This window comes from Panthera pardus, unplaced genomic scaffold, assembly GCF_024362965.1.
Source record: "Panthera pardus isolate Hobbes unplaced genomic scaffold, ASM2436296v1 HiC_scaffold_25, whole genome shotgun sequence".
Lineage (NCBI taxonomy): Eukaryota > Metazoa > Chordata > Mammalia > Carnivora > Felidae > Panthera > Panthera pardus.
In genome coordinates this window covers 25701060-25726184 of record NW_026526821.1, presented here as the reverse complement: position 1 = coordinate 25726184, position 25125 = coordinate 25701060, and the positions used below count along the sequence as shown (strand labels likewise).

Sequence of the window (25125 nt, the reverse complement as noted above, 5' to 3'; positions counted from 1 at the left end):
TCTTTCTCTGCACAGGGGCCCTTGTCATTCTTCACCATCATCTGAGAGCTAGTATATTGGAAAGAACCCCGGCCTGGGTGGTTGGAGCCATAGAACAGAGTTTGGACTTTACACTATAGAACTTTATGGTTTTCAGCTAGACAGGGAGATGTTCAGATGAGTGTGGATTTCAGAGCGACTGCTCTGGGGTCCTTAGGATGGGTGGACAAGTGGTTGGGGATAAACGTAACACTCCAGGCATAGATGATGACGCACAAGTTTGCCATACAAGAAGTGAAATGGTATATTTGAGAGATGTTCAGGAGGTGGACCTGAGAGTGTAGGTGAGGGACCAGGTGAGGTACAGGTTGCTGCCCATGTACCAGGTTGGGGAGCTTGAAGGGAACTAGGGATGTGGGAGGAGTAGACTCCAGCAGGAAGATCATACCTTTAGCTTTGGGCATGCTGCGTGGAAGTGCCTGGGAGACCCTGAGGGAGATATCCAGGAATCTGGTGGATCACAAGTCATATGCCACTCCTCTTTGCTCACTGGCATCCAGTTAAACTAACTTCTTTTCTGTTTTCTCAGCAAGAGGGTGATAAGGATGACAAGGAGGAAGTATAGGAGGAAAGATAAACTGGTCCCAAGCGCTCATGGTTCACAGGCATAGAGGAGAGTCATTGGAGATGCATATGAAAAGATTATTGATGCCATAAGAGTCTTATTTTTGGAGGAAGATGCCTGGTTTTTAGAAACCAAGAAGAGGAAGAGATGAAAGGAAGTTGAGAGTGAGTGCAGATACAATATATGAAAAATTGGAGGCAAGAATGAAGAACAGGGCTACCCAGGCTGGGAAAGGTTGTCCCCTCAAATAAAAACTAATTTTGCAACCATTGTTTGAGGTCCTTAGAGGACTAGCCCAACTGTCTTACTCCACAGATGAGGGCACGGAGGCCATGGGGATATGTGGATGACTTGCACAGGTCATAGAATGACAAAAAGGCAAACTCAAAACGTCACAAAAACCTTGTCCTTTGTGCTTTGGGAGACCCCACTGACCTTGTGAGAATGACCAGATTCAGGCTGGTGTTTCTCAACCCCTGCGAAACATCTTTCATCAAGTCCAGACGTACCACCATACCCGCCTACTGTTGTCACTAACCAACATGGCATCATGGGAAGATAGTCACATAGTTCAGAACTTCAAGGTTTATTGTAGGAAACCAGCAGGTGTCTTCTGGTGAGGACATAAGGAAGGAAACATCTTCCACCTTCACAGAAGTAGAAGATCTTTGAATTTTATAAGCAGATGAATGATCATTGTGAACATCTGTCTACCTAGTCAGTGCCCTAAAGTACAGAAGAACCTTCCAGACTGGAAACCAGCAATCAGGACCTGACTGGGTTTGAGGAGAGTCCAGGCATTAGTTACTTTCAAGTCCCTTTTTGGGTAGGCATGAAGTCAATACTGAGTGTCCCCCTTGGCTGAGGTCCCAAGAATCAACCTGAATAAGGACAGGCACACACACCTGGTACCATCAGCACTGGTCCTGCTGCCCTCTGGCCATGGCACCAAACTGCATTCCTATTTGAACACACATCCACTGCCCATCTCTGAATACTATTTTCCCAGTGCTCCCTCGGACTTCTTTCTATAGCCCACAGATGGGTCTTTCCCCTCTGCTAACAACTTCAATTCCTAACTAACTAGTCTAAGACTGCCCTGGATACACAATAGTCTGACAGGCAGCCAGGTCAATCAGAACACGTTCATGACTTTTAAATAGTGATAACATTTTCACATTTTAAAAGCTCTCTCAAAAGGATGTCAGTGACAATGGCAGATTGAAGACCTCTAAAAATTCTCTCCTATGGAAAAGCCATGAGAAAGCTGGCAAAAAAAAAAAAAATTGTCAGAACCAGCTTTTTCAGAACTCTCTGAATTAACCAAAGGTTTGCAGCAATCTGGGGTGTGCTTATTCAATTAAAATTGCTGAATCTTGGTAAGGACAGCGAGCTCTGGGGCGTTTTAATTGACCCTGGTCCCATCTCCCACTCTCCGACTTCACAGAAGACTTGAAAACCAAATGCCCACAATCTTGGTGAAAATCAGTAGCCTAGAAGCCACTGGAGACAGGCAGAACAGAATTGAAATAACTTCAAAGCCTCATTCCCATAAAATGGTCATTATTTGATCTGCCTTGTTAGTTCCCTGCAAGATCCCACTCTCAAGGCTGTCTTGACTTGACTTGACTCAGAGTTCACCTAGTTTCAACAGCCTTTCCTCCAAGGACCTTTGTCAAGATGGCAGACAGATGTGAAGACTGGGGGTTTCTAACTCTCAAGCTAGTCCACACTCAGGCTTTGGCAATTTGTCACAATTACATTTTAAGTGTTCCTCCCCAGCAGCCTCTGCTTCAGGTAAGCTGACCTCGGCTGTAATTTTATGTGTTCACCTGTCTCTCCAGATCTGGGGATGGCAGTTTGCCCTATGACAGGCCTGAGAGAGTTACTGATTGTCCGTATTGAGCTCTTTTCTCACCGTGAAGGTGGGAATGACAGCTTCCGAGCTCTTTACATGTTGGCGCTGAGATGAACAGTCTGGGTTTATAGTTTTCACCAGTTATGTTTGCTTCACGGGAGGATGGGCCCCCAAGCCTCCTCATACCGCCATCCGGAAAGTGAGACTTCACTGAAAGTTGTTAACCATTACTTCTTCAAAGTTCTTTTCTGCACCATTCTTCTGTCATCCTGAGTCTCTCATGACATGAATGTAGATCTTTTGTGATGATCTACACTGGCTCTATTGAGGCTCTGCTTGCTTCTTTCCGCTTTCTTTCTTCCTCTTATTCAGATTGGATCCATCTCCAATGTGTTGTTGTAGTAGACATTTTTATTTTTTTAAGTTTTTTTTAATGGTTCTTTGTCTATTTCGAGAGACAGAGAGAGTGGGAGTGGGAGACGGACAGAGAGAGGGAGAGAGAAAATTCCAAACAGGCCCCATGCTGTCAGCGTAGAGCCCGATGTGGGGCTTGAACTCACAAACCATGAAATCATGACCTGAGCCAAAATCAAGAGTCAGACGCTTAACCGACTGAGCCCCCCAGGTGCCCCTAGACATTTTTAGCACAATGTTACGAGACTCTGGGTCCTATTTAAATCCTGTGGAGAATGTTGGGGGGCAGGGCCGTTTGGTTTAGCAACTGACCCAGTGAGATTCAGCCTAAGCCAGTTAGTTTCAAGTTCCAACCTGCCTTCTGTGGGCTGTGTTCTCAAACAAGGGATTTCCTCCAATGTCTCTACTTGTAGGGCAGCCCCCTTCCTGGTTCTTGGATCAGAAGGAGAGGACTTCTCTTGAAGCTTTTTGTATTCACACCTGCACACAGTGTCATGACTCACACTGCCTTTGAATCCAGGAGGAAAGATACAGGAGGAATAAAAACTCAGGAAACTCAGCTTTGGATCACTCATTCTTTCAGTTATGACTTCCTTCTGCGGCCACCTGCCACCATTTATCTTTCAGAATCCCCAGAGAGCTACTTCATTCACTGTGTCCAGCATTTTAGTTTCATTCTGTAGGAAGGACAAGGTAGGGTCAGCTTACTCCATCCATCTCAACTCTCCAATCTGCAAAACCCAATGGCTTATGGCAGATGATGGTGGACTACCAGTAACTTAATCAAGTACCCTCCCGGTCGTAGCATCCTACTAGAACGGCTAAATGCAGACTCTGGTGCTTGGTGTGCAGTTATCTATCTGGAAAACGTGTTCTTCTCAGTCCTCATCAGATAATGACTTCAGAAGCAATTTGCATTCACTTGGGATAGACCACGGCACACATTCAATTTTGCTCCTGCTCTCCATCACAAGATAAAGTCTGAAGGGGTCCTCTCATGTTCATGTCCTAGCTACTATTTCTGTGTACCATGCCACCCCCAAATTAAGTGGCTTAAACAACAATACTCATTTTGTGACGCTCTGTGGTTTCTGTGGGTCAGAAATTCAGGAAGACTCAGGGTGAAGTTCTGGCTCATATTCTCTGCAATCGCAGGTTTAACTTGTAATCGCTTCTTTAATCCTCCGCACAGCCCTCTGAGGTAGGTACTGTTGTGATTGGCCCCCCTTTGCAGAGGCACAGAGAAGTTGAGTCAGATCCCTGAAGTCACCAGCCAGGGCAGGTGGGGCTGGGGCAGGAGCGAGGCAACCAGACCCACAGAAGGGAGATCAGAGGAGCTGTCGCTCATTCCTCCTGTGCCTCCCCCTCCCACACCCCACTCTGCTCCCCAACACGATCCCACGGCCCTCACAGGCATTGCAAGGAGAGGCAGGAGGAACAGCAGCAGACTCCTATTTTGCCCCTACTCTGCGCCAGGCTCTGCTCTAGGCTTTTGGTAGCTTAATCTCATGAATCCAATAGCCCTGGAGGGTTGTGTTGTTATTGCCCCACCTCCCAGATGCAGAGCCTGAGGCACAGAGAGATGGACTCACTTGCCCGGGGACACGCACTGGTGAGTGTGGAGCCAGGATTCAAAGCCAGGCTGTCTGGCTCTGTAGGCTCTGTCTTGTCTCTGATAAATTCGCCCACAGCCCTTGCCCTTCAGCCTGGTGAGCCTGCCCCGGTCAGCCTGTCTTGTCCAGTGGCATTTCCTCTGGCATTCTACAGAGGCCACAGATGACTCCATGGGACACGCATGACAACTGTCAAAGATTGCCAGTGAGCTGGAGTTGACCTACCAGAGGGAGTGAAGACTGCAGGTCTCACCAAAACCATGAAGGCTCTGAACCACTAGGGGGCAGGAACTGGCCCCGTGAAGCCCGGGGTCCTACCCAGTGGAGATGTTCTCAGGAGGAAAGGAGGGAGGCAGGCCATTCACAGTGACCAGCTATTCAGAGGCACGCCTGCCTTAAATGTCAGCCAGTGGGTAGGAGGAAATGGGCTTGAGTCCCTGCCCTTACAACACAGACCAGTCTCTGTTTGATGATTAATTTCAGATTTTTTTTTTTAGTTTTTTTTTTTTTTTTTTGAAGGGGGTGGAGGGCAGAGACAGGGGAAGAGAGAGAATCCCAAGCAGGTGCCACACTGTCAGTGCAGAGCCGGATGCAGGGCTTAAACTCACGAACTGGGAGCTCATGACCTGAGCTGCAATCAAGAGTCAGATGCTTAACTGACTTGAGCCACCCAAGCGCCCCCATTAATTTCAGATTTCAGCGATCTGACTTGTTCTCTCACTTTCCCTTCCCCGACTCCCTCACGAGGGCCTGGGTCTACTGCCTCTCAGACCCCTTCTCTCTCATGTCTTCATCATAAAACCTCAACAGTTTCTCTGCCACCTGCTTTCATTCCCTTTCTATTCCCAACACCCCTTTTCCTTCTTTTACTAATTATCCTCCATAGTCACATCTCAGAAATTGCTCACTCCATCAAAATTGGAATCTAAATTTTCACAGTATTCGTTACAACAAATCAAGGCAGTGCTTCTGTAACAAAGGAGCCTGACACTTCAATGAGCCCGACACGGGAAGTCTGATTCTTCATTCAGACATTCACTTCATATTCCATTTCAGGGCCACCCCAACTACAGTGCACGACCCCCGCCGTCACCAGGATGGGGCAGTGAGGGTGGGCAGAGGGGCCGGATATCACTAAAGACTCGGCTGAAAGTGGTGTGGGTCACTTCCTTCATGTTCCACTGGCCAGACATTCAGAGCCCCAGTGTCCTTATCTGCAAAACCTCCATCTCAGAGGAGTTTTGTGAGGATCCAATCAGCCACTGCATGTAACACATGTACCTATCACCATGCCTGGCATGTAGTTAGTCAGGGCTTAACATAAGCTATTAATGGGGAGCCTGGGCGGCTCAGTCAGTTAAGCATCTGACTTCAGTTCCAGTCATGATCTCACTGTTTGTAGGTTCAAACCCTGCATTGGGCTCTGTGCTGACAGCACAGAGCCTGGAGCCTGCTTCAGAGTCTGTGTCCCCCTCTCTCTCTGCCCCTCCCCTGCTCACTTTCTGTCCTCTCTCTCTCTCTCAAAAATAAATAAACACTTAAAAAATCAAAAAATAATAAAAACAAAAATAAATTTAAAAAAAGAAACATAAACTATTATTATCATTCATGCCCACGATTTCCTGGAAGAGCATCTCAAGCAAATTATTTGAGCCTCACTTCATCACTGGAAAAGAGGGGAGAGGGGCCTAACAGTACCAGTGCATCATTACTGTAAACACAAAATAATGTGTAGAAGACCTGGCTCAGGAAACGTTGCTGCCCTGAGTTAGCTAGCTTCAAGATCTTTCATAAGAAATCATTGGTTTCACAGCAAATCAACCAGGATCCAAGAGTGGAAACAAGGAGAATGAGTATCAGGGTCAATCAGGGTTTGATCCGTACAGAACCACTAGGAGTGATGTATATGAGGGGGTCTTTGTAGGGACCCCTTATCCCTACAACTCACAGAACCGTGGGAGTGGCTTAAATGGGCTCCACCAGGCTGTTGTCTTTGTGTCTGGAGCTGGAGCTGAAGTCAGCAGGGCAGACAGACAGGAACGGAAGATGGTTGTGACGTGGGGGGACACAAAGACAAACTGGAACGTGCATGCATGTCTCCCCACCTCCAAGCCTCCAAGTCCAAGGACACAGGGGTGCAGAGGAGGGTTCCTGCTCCTCTGGTGAGAGCCCGGGCACTTGATAAGGCAGTGGAGTAGGAGCCAGAGGCCAAGCACTGGTCCAGACCCAGCGCCCACTTGCACGTGATCTTGGATGGAGGCAAAATAGCCTCCTCTTGAGGACGGCTCAAGATCCCACAGCCCTCTTGAGGATTAACAGCAACGTGACCCGGAGCTCAGTGCATGGCATCCTCTTCTTTGCGACTCAATCTTCTAAAGTGTGAAATGGGAGAGTCCAGAGTTCAGCTGTTGAGTCCTTGTCTCAGATGAAAACCCTGTCCCCAAAAAGGACATTGTTTTATTTGCACTATAGCTACACTTGGCTACCTCTGTTTCCCCCTTGTATTAGTTATCTGTTGCTGTCTAACTATCCGTAACTTTGTGGCTTAAAAGCATTTATTATCACATAGTTTCTGTGGGTCAAGAATATATAGAAAAGGCTTAGCTGGGGTCTTCTGGCTCAAGGTGTCTCATGAGGTTACAGTTAAGATGTTTTCCAACACTGCATCTCCCAAAGGTTTGACCAGAGCTGGACAATCCTCTCCCGAGATGATTCACACACATGGCGGTTGGCTGGAAGCCGCCGGTCCTCACCACCCAGATCTCTCCGTTGGGCTGCTGGCCATGTTCCTCTCAACAGGCCAGCGGCCTCTCCCGAAACAAGCCATCTGAGAGAGGAGGAAAGAGGGAAGCTGCAGGTTTTATGAGCTGGTCTTAAAAATCACACACCTTCATTTTCTGTCATAATCTCTTCATTAGAAGTGAGTCACTAAGGGGGCACCTGGGTGGCTCAGTCGGTTAAGCAGCCGACTTTGGCTCAGGTCATGATCTCACGGTTCGTGAGTTCGAGCCCCACGTCGGGCTCTGTGCTAACAGCTCAGAGCCTGGAGCCTGCTTCAGATTCTGTGTCTCCCTCTCTCTCTCTCTGCCCCTCCCCCACTCATGCTTTCTCTCTCTCTCTCTCTCTCTCTCTCTCTCTCTCTCTCTCTCTCTGTCTCTCAAAAAAAAAAAGATTAAAAAAAAAAGTGAGTCACTAAGTAGTCCCCCTTCTTAAAGGGGGCTTAAAGAAATTGTGGACACGTTTTAAAACCACTGTGTCCCTCTCCATGCCAGGGGCATTGCCTTCAAGGTCCAAAGGCCCATTTTCCTGAGCAAATGAGGCTTTTCTCCTCGGATAAATTCTTCAGCCTCCACAGGAAGTAGAAATGGCTGCAGTGCAAGGTATGGATTTTGTACTGTTGTTTTGACTGTTTAATAGCAATTTTCCTTTTCACTGCATTCAAACCACATAAAAGCAGAAATGCTCTAGTGAAGAGGTGCCTGGGTGGCTCAGTCAGTTGAGCCTCCGACTCTTAATCTCAGCACAGGTCATGATTGCACCGTTTGTGAGTTCAAGCCCCACATCGGGGTCTGCGCTGAGAGCACAGAGCTTGCTCGGGATTCTGTGTCTCCCTCTCTCTGCTCCTCCTCCCCTCACTCTGTCTCTCTCTCAAAATAAATAAACAAACTTAAAAAAAAAAAAAAGGAATGTTCTGGTCAAAGTGGAGATGAAGGGCCCAAGTTTCAACACGTCTGCCCCCATCAGTGTCTCCTCCAGTGTCGACAGGTGCTGCCCCTGCTGTGTGAGACTCTGCACAGAGAAGGCGGTGCTGAATCACGAAGGCGGAACGTCCTTGTTCCCTTTTTCATTCTTTCCCCCCTCTTCTGATGGCAGCCAGAACAAAGTCTCAGTAGGAAGCTAGCCCGTCTTTAATACTTGGGGTGTTGTTGTGGCAAGCTCTCTGTTGAGAGAGAGACAGAGAGATGCTCCAATTCGTCTTTTTGCCACATTGTCCAGGAAAACCCAAAATGTTTTCATTTTTCTGTTTCCCTTGTGAAGCCACCATGTGGCTGCCTTTTATTTCTGAAAGTTGATGCTAGGGCATTTAACTAAAAATTGTAACGTTTCCTATTAGAATAGATTTCTTTAAAAATAGGGAGACAATTTGAAGGAGAATATTAAATAAATAAAGGTTATGGTGGCTGGTGTGTGGCAGAAGCTGTGGAGGGGATTTGATATGTGAGTGACTATAATCTAAGGAGCTTGGGAACCCATATTCCAGTGCGTTACTAGCCTGGCTACTGGATCCCCCTAAAGCCCCCAGGATCCTAGCCTTCTTGCACCAGCTCGCGCTCGCATTCCTGTCCTGTGCCCACTAGATGGCGCTGTTGCAAGGCAACCTAGCAGTCATCTTGAAGATTAACATTTGTTTAGCAGTACCGAGTAGCCCAGCGACTTGCTAAACCCTTTCAAAGCCAGATCTTATTTAATCCTCACAGAGAGGAAGCCTCTAAGTCTCAAGGTCATACAGCTTGTGAGCAGTGGATCCAGGATTCGAATCCCTGCAGTCAACCTCTAGAGCCCAAGCTCTTTGCCAGGGATTACCAATTCATGAGCCTCTGGCCAAATCTGGTACGTTGTTTGTCATTTTTACTTTAAATTATTTTAAATACTGATTTTTTTTCCAATTGGGTGTGACTGTAAATGTATTCACTATTTCCCCAAACACTATCACACCAAACTGTCCTATGCTATTAAATGCCTAGTCCCTAAAGTACGGTTGCCAGATTTACCAATAAAAGCACTGGACATGGCAGAAAAACAGACACTCAGATCCATGGAACAGATAGAAAATCCAGAAATGGACCCACAAACATATGGCCAACTAATCTTTGACAAAGCAGGAAAGAATAGTCAATGGAATAAAGAGTCTTTTCAGCAAGTGGTGCTGGGAAAACTGGACAGCGACATGAAGAAGAATGAACCTGGACCACTTTCTTACACCATACACAAAAATAAACTCAAAGTGGATGAAAGACCTAAACTTAAGACAGGAAGCCATCAAAATCCTCAAGGACAAAGCAGGCAAAAACCTCTTTGACCTTGGCCTCAGCAACTTCTTACTCAACACGTCTCCAGAGGCAAGGGAAACCAAAGCAAAAATGAACTATTGGGACCTCATCAAAATAAAAAGCTTCTTTCTTCACAGCGAAGGAAACAATCAGCAAAACTAAAAGGCAACCGACAGAATGGGAGAAGATATTTGCAAATCATATATCAGATAAAAGGTTAGTATCCAAAATCTATAAAGAACTTATCAAACTCAACACCCAAAACACAAATAATCCAGTGAAGAAATGGGCAAAAGACATGAATAGACACTTCTCCAGAGAAGACATCCAGATGGCCAACTGACACATGAAAACATGCTCAATATCACTCATCATCAGGGAAATACAAATCAAAACCACAATGAGATACCACCTCACACCTGTCAGAATGGCTAACATTAACAACTCAGGCAACAACAGATGTTGGCAAGGATACGGAGAAAGAGGATCTCTTTTGCACTGCTGGTGGGAATGCAAACTGGTGCAGCCACTCTGGAAAACAGTATGGAGGTTCCTCAAAAAATTAAAAATAGAACTACCCTACGACCCAGCAATTGCACTACTAGGTATTTATCCAAAGAATACAGTGTGCTGTTTCCAAGGGACACATGCACCCCCATGTTTATAGCAGCACTATCAACAATAGCCAAAGTATGGAAAGAGCCCAAATGTCCATCGATGGATGAATGGATAAAGAAGATATGGTATATATATACAATGGAGGATTACTCGGCAATCAAAAAGAATGAAATTTTGCCATTTGCAACTACATGGATGGAACTGGAGGGTATTATGCTAAGTGAAATTAGTCAGTCAGAGAAAGACAAATATCCTATGACTTCACTCATATGAGGACTTTAAGATACAAAACAGATAAACATAAGGGAAGGGAAGCAAAAAAATATATAACAGGGAAGGGGTCAAAACATAAGAGACTCTTAAAGAGAAAAAACAGTCGCTGGACGGGTTGTGGGAGGAGGGTGGGCTAAATGGGTAAGGGGCATTAAGGAATCTACTCCTGAAATCATTGTTGCACTATATGCTAACTAACTTGGAAGTAAGTTAAAAAAAAATTTTTTTTAAATAAATAAAAGCACCAGACACCCAGTTAAGTTTGAATTTCAATAAACAATGAATAATTTTTAGTGTAAGTATGTCCCAAATATGGCAAGAAATATACTTAAACTGATACATTATTCATCTAAAGTTCAAATTTAAGTAAGCTTCCTGCATATTTTCTGGCCAAAATAATGAAATGACTGCTTATATTTTTTCTGGCAACCTTGCCCTACTGGCATTTGCATTTATAACTCCTGCCCTGTACTTCTTCCCCCACAGAGGGGAATATTTATTGAGCATCTACTATGCTAGTTTGGAGTGGGGTCTGGAGCAATAAAAAGGCTCTGCAGTGCTATTGCTGGAACCATGTGACTAGGCTGACCTCATGGTACTAGAAGTATCTGTGATAAAGAAAGAAACCATGTGGAGTGTCTGACACATCCCACTAAGGGAGTCCCAGAGAAGCCTGCTAGAATTCCGGGTCAAGGCCATGCCATCTTCAGCTGTGATCCATATACTTTTGAAAAAGTGGCTCCTGGGGGCACCTAAGTGGCTCAGTCGATTAAGCATCCGACTTAGGCTCAGGTCATGATCTCGCAGTTCGTGGGCTCGAGCCCCACACCGGACTCTGTGCTGGTGGTGTGGGGCCTGCTTGGGATTCCCTCTCTCTCTCTCTCTCTCTCTCTCTCTCTGTCCCTTCCCCACTTACACACTCTCTCTCAAAATAAATAAAAGAGAAAAGAGAAAAGAGAAAAGAGAAGAGAGAAGGGAAGGGAAAGGGAAAGGGGAAGGGGAAGGGGAAGGGGAAGGGGAAGGGGAAGGGGAAGGGAAGGGAAGGGAAGGAAAGGAAAGGAAAGGAAAGGAAAGGAAAGGAAAGGAAAGGAAAGGAAAGGAAAGGAAAGGAAAGGAGAAAAGAAAAACAGCTCCTGACATGTAACTGAGCACTGGTAGAAAAGAAGCACCTGACCATAGGGCATCAATTGACTCTGAGACCAGAACTGAACATGCACTAGGCACGTTATCCACCAAGTCATAAAGTCAGGCAGGACCAGCAGCGATCCATGACCAGATAGAAGCAGTATGTCTACTTTGGGCTTCAGAAGATCCAGCGGGCATAAGTAAGCAGCATGACCCAGACCCTCCATGTCACCTACGTCACCTCCTAGTACTGCGCTGACACTCCTCCCTCAGTTCACACCGATGGCCATGGGAGGCCATAGCAGGCATTCCCCATAACCAGCTGATGGAGGAGAGAAAACCCAGCGCTCACCATAGCCTCGCTCAGGGGTGACCTTGGAAGAGCAATGAGAGGAAATCCTCTCAGCAGGCTAAGCTTCAGGCAGCGCACTTTGTCATCCACTTTGAGAAAAGAGAAAAATGACCGAATATTTAGTGTCACGGGGCTGAAGCAAGTGACTTAATAGTTTAGTCAGGGACCTGGAAGAGATAAGATTTAAAGATTGGGGACACAGAGGCTGATCTAGTTAACTGCCACTGAATATACAACCTGCTAACAACAGGGACCAACACTGCGTTCCTGATATGGTACCATCCATTCAGGTGACCAGCCCACCACTTGGACCAGCAGAAGTGGGGCAGATCGGGGTAATTCCAAAAGGACAGTGGAGGAGGGGGATAATGAGTATCAGTTAAGGCCCCATAGTCAACTATGTCTGGTTAGTATTGTGAGTTTCCCATGAGTCATGATACATCAGTTTGCTAGAGCAACCATAACAAAATAGTACAGACTTGGTGGCTTAAACTACAAAATTCATCTTCTCACGGTTCTAGGAGTCCAAGATCAAGGTGCCGGCAGGATTGGTTTCCCCTTAGGCCTCTCCCAATGACTTGCAGATGGCTGCCCTCTTGCCGCAGCCTCACTCGGTCATCCCTCTGTGCACACGTGCCCCTGACCCCTGTGTGTGTCCTCATCACCTCTTTCTATAAGGACACCAGTGAGACTGGGTCGGGGCCACCCTATGGCCTTGTTTTAACTTAATCACCTGTCTAAAGGCACTACCTCCAGATATGATCACAGTCTGAGGTACTTGGGGTTAGAGCTTCAACACATGAATTAGGGGGCACACATTTCAGCCCATAACAATGATCACCCAGAATTCTGGAGCAGCTGTGCGTGGATACAGTGAACATAGAATGACAAGCGTAGCAAACTGAGCAGTGCACGGGGTGGGCTGTGGACACTAGCACGGCCCCGCCCGATTCCTCTTTACAGGGCGCCAACCCCCAGTCACTGTCGGGGTTGGCTACTGACAGCGCCCCCTTCTCTAGAGAACTGCCTTCAGACAGGAGCGGCCAATGACTGATAGGAGGGTCAAAAAGGCCAGCCCCCGGGCCTCAAGGTGGAACAGCTCAGTGGTGTGCTTTATGCTTCCTTTCCTAAGGGCAAGCACAGCTGCAGTAGAAATAGCTGGAAGCAAAAAAAAAAAAAAAAAAGAAAAAAGAAATAGCTGGAAGGGGCCATGGAAGCAGTGACGAAGGAGTGTGGGTGAAACGCCCATGGCTGGAGATAAGGGGGGGAAAGCTATGGAATGATACACCCTATGAGATGAAATACTAAAACTGTTATGTGTTGATGTGCAAAAATCTCCAACGCATGTTAATGAGGGATGAGGGGAACAAGGTGCAAACGCAATGTACTTTGTGATCATTGTAAAAGGAGAGGTCCTTTCTGGAAGCACAGACAAGGAAGTGTTTCTAGTGATTACAACTCCAGGCAGGGGGCACCTCGGTGGCTCAGTTGGTTAAGCGTCTGAGTTCGGCTCAGGTCACGATCTTGTGGTTTATGAGTTCAAGCCCTGTGTCGGGCTCTGTGCTGACAGCTCAGATCCTGGACCCTGTTTCGGATTCTGTGTCTCCCTCTCTCTCTGCCCCTCCCCTGCTCACACTCTGCCTCTGCCTCTCTGCCTCTCTCTCTCTCTCTCTCTCAAAAATAAATAAACATTTTAAAAAATATTAAAACTCCAGGCAGGGGCACCTGGGGGGCTCAGTCAGTTGAGCATCTGACTCTTGATTTTAGCTCAGGTCATGATCCCAGGGTCGTGGGATAGAGCCACACATCGAGTTCTAGGCTGAGCTTGGAACCTGCCTAAGATTCTCTCTCTCTCTCTCCCTCTGCCCCTCTTCCCAGCTGTCTCTCACTCTCTCTAAAAATGAAAAAAAAAAAAAGGAAAAGAAACCCTCCAGGCAGTATAGTGGGTTGAGGGTGAGGAGACTATTTGTCTGTGTTTCACTCGGTATCCTTTGTACTGGTGGAATATCATCCCGTTCATGTATGACTTGTCCCTCAACATTTCATTGTTATAAAAATATTCAAACATACAGGAAATTTGAAATAATTGCATAATAAGCACCTCTAGCCCTACTACCTGGTTTCAATAATTAATGGTTTGCTATGCTTGCCCTATCACGTGTCTGTCTATCCATCATTTCATCCATCCAAGAATCTTGTTTTTTGATGCATTTCAGAGTAAACTGCAGAGAGCAGTTCACTTTACCTGTAAACACTTCAGGACTCATTTTTGTAACTACAGAGTTCAATATTTGCTTATGTTTTTTAACTTTAAGATAAAAGTTATACAGCTTGAAATGCACAAATCCTTAAGTCTATCTACATATCTTCTTTATACCTGTTTCTTAAACTTTTTCAAAAAGAGTACGGGTACCCGTTGATCTGCTTCTAGTCAGCACGTATTGAGCCCCTACTGTCTGCCACACAGTGTGGCAGTCTGCTGGGGCGACGTGGTGGCCGTGACAAAGTCACAGTTCCCATGAGCTCACTGTCCAGGGTTGGGGGGACAGACAAGAAGCACATCAATGAATAAGTAAAAAGGACCATTGATGGCTGTGATGGGGGCTAAGAAGGCCAGAAAGTGAGGGTCTGTGATGGAGAGAGATTGGGGCTGTGGGTGGGCAGTGCAGGAAGAAAATGCAAGAAGACCCGTCCAAGGAGGGGACATCTGAGCAGATGCCCAAGCGGTGAGAAGGTGCGCAGACATTTTCCAGCTTTGACGCATTCGTGGCTGTTTTCCGGAGCAGGTCTCCTCATCTCTCTAGGCCCCCACGTTTCTCGCCTGTGTCACAGGGACGGTAACACCTCTCCCTCCCACAGGGGAGTGGTGAGGATTAAATGAGGGAGTCGATGTGCCCAGCACAGGTGAGCATGTGGCAACTGTCAGCAGCCGTGCCGTTACCAGGGCCACCTCTGTCAATGCCGTGAAATGCGTCCCGAGCTCCTAGTATGTGCGGACTCTGTGCTGGGTGCTGGAAACACGGCAATGGGTCAGACGGGTGTCTCTGCTCAGGGAGTTCCCAGTCTAGAGGGTGAGGCAGGTACAGAGCGGGGTAATCAAAGCTGCAGGAGAAATAGCTGGAAAGGACCTTCATGGCACTAAGGAGGAAATGACTTCCTCTGAGTTGACACGTATGGTGAGTCTAAAAAGATCACTGGGAAGTGGTCAGATGAGCAAGGGCAGGAGCACATTCTAGGCTGAAGAACCAGCCGTGAAAAAAGCAGAGAAAGAATGAACTGACTGGATGCGTGAAGGAAAAACACACGCTCAGGTGAATACGGTAGGAAAGTTAAAGGGGAGGCTGGACAGAGAAGGGCTGGACCTTGGAGGACGCAGAGCCAAGGCTGAGAGCTGGACTTCCTCCTGAGCGCCATACCGAGCCAGGGGCACGCGTCATGGAAAGATGGCATCAGCACACCCACCAGAAAGACTAAAATTGAAAGGAAGAGACACCACCATATGTCAGTGCCAGAGTGGAGGGACAAGAGCGCTCATACTCTGCGGGTACAAATGGAAACTGGCACAAACGTTGTGGGGAGGGATGATGGGTCTGGCTATGTCTACCGTGCAGACAGGAAATGCAGCTCTGCGATGCCCCCTCCCCCCCCACTTCAGATGGGTCTGCTGGTTCGCCTCTCTCGTCTCCTGGAGGATTGGGTGACTTAGTAGTAAATGTTAGCACAGGAACCCAATCCACATGGGTGACTTCGAGTGAGGTGCCTGATGGGTCCCCCTGCTCCCCTCCCGGGCCCCGGGAAGTCAAGATAAGCAAAGCACAAGACGCTGTCAATCCACAGAGATTGCAAGGCCAGAAAAGGTGCAAAGAACCCACTTCATCTGGGTGTTAGAGCCTCTGCTAATGCCAGTGGACACAACTGCCTCACGGGGGTAAGACATTTGTGATCCGGCTCATGCACACTCAGAAAGTGCTCCAAAGCGCTCTTTGATACGTGATAGATAACCTGGAGCAGCTTTTCCAGAAGTGGAGCTGCCTCTCACACCATCAGCGAGGATGAGAAAGTGTTTCACCTCCCTATTCTTTCTCCACCCTTCCAATACAAAGGGCTCAGCAGAACACTAGTTCAACACCTCTCCAAACACTGGATTCTCTCCAGGTGCCTCGAGCGGGCAACATGGCTAGCCAGAGTTCAACCATGTGTTTCTGCTTGTTTTCACCGTGACCTTAGAAAAAATATCTCGCCTCTCGTAAAGGGACTCATCCAAACCTTATCTGAAAAATAAGGATAAAACAGTGCCCACCTCCAGGCATCAGCATGGGGTTAAATGGTCCCATTTAAATTTTTTTTTTTTTTAACGTTGATTTATTTCTGAGACAGAGAGAGACAGAGCGTGAACAGGGGAGGGGCAGAGAGAGAGGGAGACACAGAATCTGAAACAGGCTCCAGGCTCTGAGCTGTCAGCACAGAGCCTGACGCGGGGCTCGAACTCACAGACCGTGAGATCATGACCTGAGCCGAAGTCGGACGCTTAACCGACTGAGCCACCCAGGCGCCCCTAAATGGTCCCATTTAATAACGCAAGCAAAGGGCGCGTAAGTGCTCACTAAGCTTAATTATAGCCTCTAATACCCACTGTGGCCGCTAAGGTCGTGTCGTCACCTCTGATTTATGGGAAGCAGTATTGTTTTCTCACTTTGGGTAATGTTATGCAATTTACGTAAGAAATAGAAAATCAAATGTATTTAAGTTTTCAAACGTGACTCCACTTACCTGAATGCACATTGAGTACATAGTGATCCCAGGCATTGGCAGACATTGCAAACCATAAAGGCAGATGTGGCAGGCAGGTAAGGACAGCACCCCAACAACAGGTGTGCAGGAGGTGGTGGCTAAAAGACTGAGTGCCAGTTTCAGAGTCAGATGGACCAGAGTTCAGATCCTGGCCTCTTATCCGGGGAGCTGTGTGACCTTGAGCAAGTCAACCCTCCTTTCCGCACCTCCAATCCCTTATCTGTACAACGAGGGGAGGAGAGTGAACTGGCTGGCCGGAGGCTCAGTCTGGCAGGCAGTAAGCGCTCAGAAATGGTAGGGCCATTCCTATTCTGTACCTCAGACAAGCCCTCCTTCCATACATAATCAGCCCCCAAAATTGCATTGCAAAGAAAGGAAACGTGTGAAATTCGGAAGCAGAACAAAGGGAGATTTGCCTGGTGTGTGTGTGTGTGTGTGTGTGTGTGTGTGTGTGTGTGTGTGTGGTGTTAGGGGAGGGCATCTAGTTCCCCGAGGGGCTAAAACCACTCAAACCCTCCTGCAGCTCTGATGGTTTGAGCATTCCATACCTGTTCCTTATTTTTGATCTCCGTCCTCACGACTGAGACGAGTGAGTGCTGTGTTTTTATATTTCCTTGTCCATTTCTGGCTCACTCTCTCTCTCTCCCCAGGAGAATGTGAGCCCAGGAAGGCAGGGGGCACAGTCTGTTTGCTCCCTGCTTTGTCCAAAGCACCCAGAATTGTGTCCACACACAAAGGGTGTGAAATACAACTAGCTGACCAGCCCACTGACCTGCTGGCTGACTGTGTCTGTCTGTCCCACCAGTCCTGAGCTACTAAAGAGAATGAGGGAGGGGCACCTGGGTGGCTCAGTTGGTTGTGTCTGACTTTGGCTCGGGCCATGATCTCACAGTTCGTGGGTTCAGGCCCCGCATCAGGCTCTGTGCTGACAGCCCAGAGCCTGGAGCCTGTTTCAGATTCCGTGTCTCCCTCTCTCTGCCCCTCCCCTGCTCGTGCTCTGTCTCTGTCTCTGTCTCTCTCTTTCTCTCCCTCTCAAAAATAGACATTTAAAAAATTTTTAAAGAGAGAGAATGAGGGAGTCAGGAAGAAATATTGCGGATAGATCTCTAACCTGCACAGGCCCACACACACACATAACAAGTCTCCAGCTCCCAGGTACCTCCCCAGGTCTGCCCAGGGGTGGCCTTCCCACCTCCTGACCTGGTCACCCCTGAGAGGCTGCCTCTAAGGGTGACCATTTGGGAGGTCGTGAGGCTGAACCTCTGAGGCCCTGAAACTGAGGCTCCCCACTTGGAGCCTCAGCTGCTCTCAGAGGCCTGATCCAGGAACCCCGATCTCCCAGGGGAACCCCCACTCTCCAGCTCACACACATATCACACACCCAGACACTGTTTCTAAAGACAGAAACTCCAAAGGACAGTCCTCATAACAACTCCCAGCTTGTAAAACCACTTAGTTTTTCCAGTTACAGCTACACAATGTCAACAATAACGACTAAAATAATCTTCACAGTAATCTTCATATTAAGAGCGCCCTCACGCAGCCCTGGCTGGGCTTTAAGGAAGCACTTGCCACAGCCACTGTTGTCTGCGTGTAAAAGAGTTAACGGGGTGCCAGAACAGGGCCTGGAAAGGGAGCGAGTGCTCATATGCTTGGGTGGTTCCTTTCAAGGTCCACAACTGGGCCAGCAAGTCAGTCATTGCTCAGGGACGAGGGCAGGGCTCCAGCCCCTCCTGGGGGCACTTTGGCCAAGGCCACCCGTGGGTAGCTGGGAGGGAGGAGGGGGGTCGGTGGGGGATCGCCTCTCAAAGTGCCAACACCTGTGCTCTCCACAGGGCTCCCCCAGCTCCCTCCTGGGCCTCTGAGGTGGCAAGAGATGGACAGAGACAGGGACAGAGAGAGGCAGAGGAAAGAAGACAGTAAAAAGAGGCCAAAATGTACAGAAACCAGCTTGTGTGTGACAGAGAGAGAGAGGCCTCAAGACAGCTGAGGCCAGGGTGTTCAGACAAGCAGGGTCCTGGAGGCCTGGTTTCGGAGGTCACACCAGACTGGCCCCTGCCCGAGGGAGGCTCCAGGGTGTGCCAAGGGGCGACCAGGACCCCAGCCCCACTTCACCTCCAACCTGTGGTCTACTTTCTGGTGCAGGCCCAGCCTGCTTCCCTACCACCTACTCTGTTCCGTCACAAGACTTAGATGAGACCCCCAGAGTCTCTCTTTCCAAAACCCACCTCCTTCGTTTGCCCCTCCTCCTGGAAAGCCCTCCTCTCCTAGCCCTCATTATCAGCCTCTTACCATTATCCCCGAAGCCCAGATCAAATGTTACCCCTTCCGTGAAGCCTTCTCTGATCTACCCTCGTCCCCAGTCAGGCAGCGCATGCCCTCTGAGCTGTTGGCAACTGTCACATTCTAGGTGCACGTGGACCCCCCTCACAGCGCTGATCACCTCCCTCCTCTACCCTTTGACACCCTTTGCCTGTGCCCCACACTCTGGCCCTGATGACAAGTCCTGTGCTGACCTCCATCACAGCACCCGGTGCAGTGGGCCTGGGCTCACCTCAGTTACTGCACTATCCCCATGGGCTTCCCCTTCTAAGGGCACTTACCAACACCTAGCTGACCTCTACCCTGTCCCACGCTGCCCGAGTTGGGGAAAGTCACCACGCTTATCCCTCTGCCTGCATTGACCCTGATCGTGACCCAAAGCCTGACCTCTCTGTCCCTGTGGGACACACCCACTGTGTGTCCCCCACCTTGTGTGGACCCCCACCTTGACTGTGAGCCCTACAAGGGCAGGGCATATCTGGTCTTTGTCTCCCTGGGAAGAGTTAGAAGTCTGGCTTAGCCAATGCTTGTTTGCACTGAATCTATTCCCGTCCCACAAAAGAGGGATTACGCCCGTGAAGTTTCAGTGGTGGTTCCGGGACTGGCGTGACTGGGCTTTTGTTGGAACGGCTATCTATCCATCTATCTGCCGGCCCGTCTGCCACCGTGTCTCCCTGAAATCCTGGGCGGTGGGGGCTGTGGGTGACGCTGGGAAAGGAATGAGACTTCCTCCACTCCCCTGTTCTCCACCCAACCTTTATTTACTCATTTTCAAGCCATTTCATGGGGCTGTTTGCTGATCCAAAAAAATGTATTCAGTGTGAAAATGTTCTCAATTCTGAAAACACAAGGAAGGTGGTACAAGTCACCTATGATGACACTTCCAAGAAATGAACACTGTTACCATTTTGGTGAGTTTCCTTCCAGTATTTTTTCTAGATGAAAAAAAAAATTTTTTTTTCTAAAAAACAGAAGTAACTTTCTAAAATAAACAATTCATTTGATGAGTCCCCTGTTGCTGGACATTTAAGCTGGTCCCCCCTTAGGGCCGTTGTACATAATGCTGTGCTGGGCCGCCTAACAGTTCCTTTGGCCCACGCCACTGGACAGGTCCCTCAGACAGAACCCACACTGGCCCTGGGTCAACGGGAGTAGGCCTTCCTGAGAACAGACGTGTCCTCCGGAACAGGCCGTTCCTCCCTGCTTATTCAGTGAACCCCCTCTGCCATAAGCAAAGGTTGTCTGAGCCAGTCTGACCTCCAGCATCAAGAAGCCCAGTGTCCTCACCTGACAGCTGGGGAGGCTAAGGCCCAGACAGAAGAACTGACGTGTCCAAAAGCATCAGCAAACTCCATGTTGTCTGCATGTTTTCTCTCTGCTCTGTTATCTCCTTGATGTTCTACAAGGAACCGCAAAATCTTCAACCAGAACGCAGGTGGCACTCGGCAAGAGCAACACGTCGATATGGCTCGTGGCCACACTGCGAATCCATCATCACTCTCTTCCGCTGAGTCCAGACCCCCAAGGACTCCAACAGCCGTTACCAGGTAATGGGATGGGCGCAAGAGGTGAAATCTTTCTGCCACTCTCATGGTACCTTTGGTGCCGACAAAGCCCTTTTAAATTGAGGACCCGAGCCCACTCGGGAGAACTTTGAAGGAGACTTCCATCTTGCCTTCCAAGATGGTAACAGTGTGTAAGTCCTCCGGATTTTCATCTGTCCAGCCCAGCCATGTCCTCACAGACTCTGGTTCTCCACAGGACCATGGACTCCCCAGAAAAGGATGTCCCTGTCCCAGCTGGAGGTGATGGGGTCAGCTGGGACAAAGGGACATGTCATAGGCTCCAGAGTCACACAGAACTGGGTCCAAATCCTGGGTCCACATTTTATGGCTGTGGGACCCTGGGCACGTCACTTCCCTTCTCCAAGGACCTCGCTCGTCTGGAAAATGGAGGTGTTAATCCCCTGGGTGTTATCCTTTCTGGGCCTCAGTTTGGTGATCTATAGAATGGAAGTGGTCTTTTCTACTTTGACAGTTTGCTGTGGCTGTGTGTCCAGCTTTCAGTATCTTTGATTTCACACTTTCTCCCCACCCCTAAACCAAGCCTTCTATGGACTGGCTTGGTACAGACAGGGGAGAGAGGCTCATGTGCTCTCTCTCTCTCTCTCTCTCTCTCTCTCACACACACACACACACACACACACACACACACACACACACCTGTTCCCTTTCTCTCTGGCTCCATCCAGGGATGGAGCACAGTCAGAAAAGAGAGGAAAAGGGGGCAGGTATCCCTTGGCTGTTAGTACTGCAAGATGGCTCTCTCATCTCTAGGGAGGCAAAAAATGTTTCGAGCTCTCATGGGCACCTTCTTGGGGGCATTTTCAAGCCTCCCTGCCAGGCCTCTTGAGCTGCAACCCCAGACAAGGGCAGAGCCCTGCCAGTGGCTGACCACCCTGCATGCCACCCCCAGCCCCTGGCTCTCTAGAATCCTTTCCACGCCTGTCCAGGAGATGGTGTTGTGAAGGACTTAAACCAACCCCAAACTAGACCGCTGTCCTACAGGGTCCTTGGAAAAGCATACACACAAGCTTTGACTCTGTCCAGAGCCAGAATTTTCCTCAGAAGCCACTCTGCCCACTGTGACAGCAGCTCACAGCCTCTTTCTCTCAGGCAGAAGATAGAAACCAGGCCACTGCATGTCCCCTGGACCCCTACCTGGTCCCTGGAAAGCCCCCTCCCTCTAGGCCTGCAATAGGGGCAGATGCCCCTCTCTCCTCACCGGGAGAGTAGGAAGAGGGACCACAGCTGTAGCTGTCTCATAAGAAATACCCTCACAGACTCATAAATATGGAGATCAAACTGAGGGTTACTGGAGGGGTTGTGGGAGGGGGGATGGGCTAAATGGGTAAGGGGCACTAAGGAATCTACTCCAGAAATCACTGTTGCACTATATGCTAACTAATTTCGGTGGAAATTTTAAAAAATAAAAAATTAAAATTAAAGAAAAAAAAAAGAAAGAAATACCCTCACAGGGCGCCTGGGTGGCTCAGTCGGTTGAGTGTCCGACTTTGGCTCAGGTCATGATCTCGCCGTCTGTGAGTTCGAGCCCCGCGTTGGGCTCTGTGCTGACAGCTCAGAGCCTGGAGCCTGCTTCGGATTCTGTGCCTCGCTCTCTCTCTGCCCCTCCCCTGCTCATGCTCTGTCTCTCTCTGTCTCAAAAATAAATAAATAAAAACATTTAGAAAAAATTTTTTGAATAAAAAAAAAAAGAAATATCCTCACAGACCTTCCTTCTTTGCCCTCATGATTCTTTATCACCTTGATCTGGGTCAGAAGCCTCCACATGGCAGAACCAACGGTGGTGCGACCGGTTCTTGGCTATCGGCTTGCACTATGTTCTGGCCCCTTTTCTTAGTATATGGCATCATCCGTGGAACCATGGTGCTAGTTTGCAGACCTGAGTGCCGGTGGGGACACCCATCAGTGAGCAGTGAGAGAGAAGAGCAAGAAGACCCCTACCTTAGCAAGGGTGGCCAGGTAAGGCCTTTCCAAGGAGGGGACACTGAAGCTGAGGCTTGGGGAATGAGAGGGAGCCAAGCTGGGAGAAGAGCACTCCTGGGAGAGGGCTCAGCATGTGCAAAGGCCCTGAGGTAGGAGTGAGAGGAGAGAGAAGCAAAGTGATGAGCGATGAGCCCTGAGAGGCAGTCTGCAGCCAACCAGGCGGGACCTTGTCAAGCTTGGATTTTCTTGTAAGAGTCACGGAGGCCTTTGGCGGGGGGGGGGGGGGGGGGGGGGGGGAGCTGTTAATAAGCACAGATGTGGCAAAATCTGAGTAATTTTTTAAAAGCTAACTCAGGCTGCTCGATGGAAATTGGATTTTGGTGGGGGGGGGGGGGACTAAGGGTGGGAAGAGGGAGACCAGAGAGGAGACTGGAATGAATTAGTGAATGCATGGATGGGTGGATGGATAAAGTGGACATCTCTCAAGGCAGAAGAGGATCCAAATCCCAAGGGAGTAAATAATTGGTACTTTGGGGGCTCCCGGGAGGATATCGGTCCAGGTGGGGTAACAGTCGGGCAGCTCTATGCAGATCTTGCCTTCTGAATTAGGCCTTGAAGATCAGTGACGTTAATATTCCAACAATAATAACAGCATTTACCATTTACTGAATTCTCTGATGTTCCAAGAATTTCACATTATCTTATGTGACTGTCAAAACAGTCCTAATTTACAACTGAGGAAACAGAGGCTCACAGAGGGAAACAATTTTCCCGTGGCCTCACAGTTGATGAACCCAAGAGCAAGGATTGAACCACATCTGTCAGACTCCAAAAGCTTTCCCCTGTCCTGCTGCCCAGATGGGGCAAGATGGACCTTTGAGGGAATGGACCAAGCATTCCAGGAACAGGACACAGCACAAGCAAAGGCCTGGGAGCTGGAAAGAGGTGAGAGTGGGACAGAAAGGCTGTCAGCAGTCTGATGGGAGCGCTGAGCGGCACTGAGGACAGGGCCATGCCAGCCCTGGGCTCCAAGGTGTGTCAGGCCAACAGAGAGGAGTCGTGCATCGTGACTCCAGAGAGTGTATCAGGGCCAAGAGGCAGGAAGCAGGAGCTAAGGCAGGCCCAGGCCCTGGCACTGGACGCAGGCCTCCCACAGAGGGGCATTGTTCACAGGCAGCAGGCATGACCAGCCGAGGAGCACAAGAGGCAGCACTTGGCTCTCTGGAGACGCGCCCAAGGGACTGGCAAGACCCCTCCAGGAGGCCTCCCTGACTCCCAAAACATCTCGTCTTTGGGTGTTTGGCACATTTGCACACACGGCAGGATAGCAAATGCTCTTGCCTTTTTCCCCTTGACAACTCCAGGAGGGGGAGAGGGGCCAGAGCCAGGACACCCACACACTGAGGGGCCTCGGGACATTCACTGCCGCTCTCTTGTCCCCCTGCAAGATTCAGCAATGGCCCTCTCAGCTCTGAGCCACAAGCCACAAATCAAAGCAGGGCAGCAAGGATGCCTCCCCAGATCACGTCAAAAGGCAGTGTTCACATCCCGCCCTCCCAACACTGGCCTGGAGTCACTTGGGGAAAGGACAGTGGGTGGCAAAGAGCTTGTGGTCTGGACTAGGTAGACTGGACTCCAGTCCCAGCTCCAGCAGCCCTGGCTGTGGGACCTGGAGCAAGTCACCCACCTCCCTGAGCCTCAGGTGACTTTGGTGAGCCCGGGGCTGCCGACAGGTTAAATGAGGCAAGGTTTGTACCCAGGCAGTGGGTGATAGGGGTCCTGTGGGACCATGGCTTTGTTCCCTCGGTTCGCAGGCACGCCTCATTACTCATTCGTTCCACACATGTTCGCGGAGATTCCTGAAGGCGGACGCAAGGCACAGTGGGTATAATCATTCCCCAGTGAATCACTGAAAGTACTTGCTAAGTGCTACGTGAGCATGCACCTCAGTTCACGCTCTCAGCAGCCTGTGCGGGAGGTGCTACTATATCATCCCCACCGTATCGGTGAGCACACTGAGGCCCAGAGAGGTGAAGTACTTTCCCCAGGGTCACACAGCAAAGAAAGGCCCATCCTATTACAAGCAGTGATAACATAGCAACAACCACTCACATTTATTGAGCACGTACTCTGTGCCAGGACCTATGCTCTGAGCCGTGTCCGCTGTGCTCCTCTCAGCATACTAGTACGTGGGTGCTACTATTGTTCCCATTTCACAGATGAAAAGCTGAGACTTGGAGAAGTTAGGGAATGTCCCCCAAGTCACATATCATGGAAATGGTGGAGCTAGGACGCGGACCCAGACTGTCCTCAGGACCTTTTATATCTGCCAAGCTGTAGAGACATCCCCAGATAGGTTTTGAAGTCAGAGTTCTGGCTGAATCCTGGTTCTGCCATTTACTGACTGTGTGAGGCAGGTTCCTCCGTGGTGACGTTGTGATAATGGTACTGATCCTGGTGGGGACGAGGTTCCATCGACATGACCAATGTAAAGCCTAGGGTGGCACCTGCCATGTTGTAGGCGCTTAATACATCGTCACTGCTACCGTTCTCATCATTGTCCCTGTGGGAGTGACTGTCCAGAAGGCAGGGAGCCCC

General features: G+C 49.1%; 1 protein-coding gene across 1 annotated transcript in view; it reads left to right on the top strand.

The window, feature by feature from the left end:
• LOC109272557 (vomeromodulin-like) overlaps positions 1-25125 on the top strand; it is a 286851-nt gene that overhangs the window by 188786 nt on the left and 72940 nt on the right. The window lies entirely within an intron of this gene.